The sequence below is a fragment of the Varroa destructor genome, unplaced genomic scaffold (assembly GCF_002443255.2).
Source record: "Varroa destructor unplaced genomic scaffold, Vdes_3.0 BEIS01000939.1, whole genome shotgun sequence".
NCBI classification, from domain to species: Eukaryota; Metazoa; Arthropoda; class Arachnida; order Mesostigmata; family Varroidae; genus Varroa; species Varroa destructor.
In genome coordinates, this window is record NW_019212392.1 from 1 (window position 1) to 1,980 (window position 1,980).

The 1,980-nt window shown below is 31.4% G+C and overlaps 1 pseudogene; it reads left to right on the top strand.

The window, feature by feature from the left end:
• The first annotated feature begins 36 nt into the window (after window positions 1-36).
• Window positions 37-942, top strand: LOC111255188 (heat shock 70 kDa protein C pseudogene; annotated as a pseudogene).
• The last annotated feature ends 1,038 nt before the right edge of the window (window positions 943-1,980 follow it).

Sequence of the window (1,980 nt, forward strand, 5' to 3'; positions counted from 1 at the left end):
AGTTGCTGCTTCAGTGCACTTGTTAGTGTGCAGTTGTACTTTATGATTTGCAGGTAACTTTTGAGATCGATGTAAACGGCATCCTCAAGGTTTCCGCCGAGGATAAGGGAACTGGTAACAAGGAAAAAATCACTATTACGAACGATCATAACCGTCTCACGCCCGAAGATATCGAGAAGATGATCAAGGACGCCGAGAGGTTTGCTGACGATGACAAGAAAGTCAAAGAGAAGGTTGAAGCAAAGAACGAGCTTGAGTCGTATGCCTATTCTCTAAAGACTCAATTAAATGACAAAGAAAAACTTGGCGGAAAACTAAGCGACGACGACAAGAAGTCGGTAGAAGAAGCTGTCGAAAGGGCAATCAAATGGCTAGACTCAAACGCCGACGCGGAGGCTGAGGATATGAAAGCTCAGAAGAAGGAGCTGGAGTCAGTCGTGCATCCAATTATCTCTAAAATTTATCAAGGTGCTGGAGGACCCTCGCCAGGTGGTGACGGCGATGATGCTAGCAAAGATGAGCTGTAAGCGGGAATGTGCGAGAAAATAATCAATAAGCAAAGACTTATCGTTACTCTGTCGAGGTGGTCCGCTGCAACATCAGGACCGTGGGCATAAACAAACGAGCCCTGAGAAATTTTATATTTATATTACTTTTAGGTTCAATTGGCGGGTGCTGGAGTTTACATCCGGACGTGGTGGACGGTAAATGAGAAAGATATTAATTTTAAAAGCGCATTCTCTACGTTTAGTGGTACCCAAAAAAAAGATACAATAAAATAATTCATTCAAAAGAGCTTTACGAAGCTTTACGTTTAATGGTACCCAAAGAAGCGCGGGGTGGTCTCCTTTGTAAATAAGCATTGTAATAAACATAATGGTTAACAATTAAAAATAAACATAATGGTAAAAATAAAAAGGAATGCGATACGGAAGTTTTTAATTTTATCTTTGTTTTTATTTGTTTTTTTTCCAAAATAGTGCTATGTAGCTAAATCTTTTTTTCATTTTTGTTTTTTTTCCAAGGAATGCGATACGGAAGTTTTTAATTTAATAAAAAGGAATGCGATACGGAAGTTAACTTTATCTTTGTTTTTATTTGTTTTTTTTCCAAAATAGTGCTATGTAGCGAAATCTTTTTTTATTTTCATTTTTTTAAAATTTTTTTTCCGAGGAATGCGATACGGAAGTTTTTAATTTTATCTTTGTTTTTATTTTTGTTTTTTTCCAAAATAGTGCTATGTAGCTAAATCTTTTTTTTTATTTTTGTTTTTTTCAAAATAGTGCTATCTAGCTGAATATCTTTGTTTTTATTTTTGTTCTTTTCTCCCAAAATAGTGCTATGCTTCTAAATAGTGTTGTGGTGCTACGTTTCTAAATAGTGCTATGTAGCTAAATAGCTTTACATTTCTGTTGAATTTTTCTTTTTAATTTTTCTCTTAAATTTTTCCTTGTTTAATATTTCTCTAAATTTTTCTTTGTTTAATTTTTCTCTTTAATTTTTATTTGTTTTCTTAAATTTCTCTCTCTAAATTTTTCTTTGTTTAATTTTTCTCTTTAATTTTTATTTGTTTTCTTAAATTTCTCTCTTAAATAGTGCTATGTAGCTAAATAGCTTTAAGTTTTTTCTCATAAATTTTTGTCTCTTTAATTTTTATTCATGTAAATTTTTCTTTTAAAGAGCGCTGTGTAGCTAAATAGCTTTCATTTTTATTTGTTTAATTTTTCGCTTAAATTTTTCTCTTAAATACTGTTATATTTTTGTAGCTGCGTAGCTAAATAGTGTTAATTTTAATTTGTTTAATTTTTCGCTTAAATTTTTCTCTTAAATAGTGCTATGTTTAACTAGCTAAGTAGCTAAATAGTGTTAATTTTTATTTGCTTAATTTTTCCGTCAAATTTTATATTTGTTTTTATTGTTGTTTTTTTTTCACCTAAATAGTGCCATGTCGATAAAGCTTTAAATTTTTATTTGTTTAAT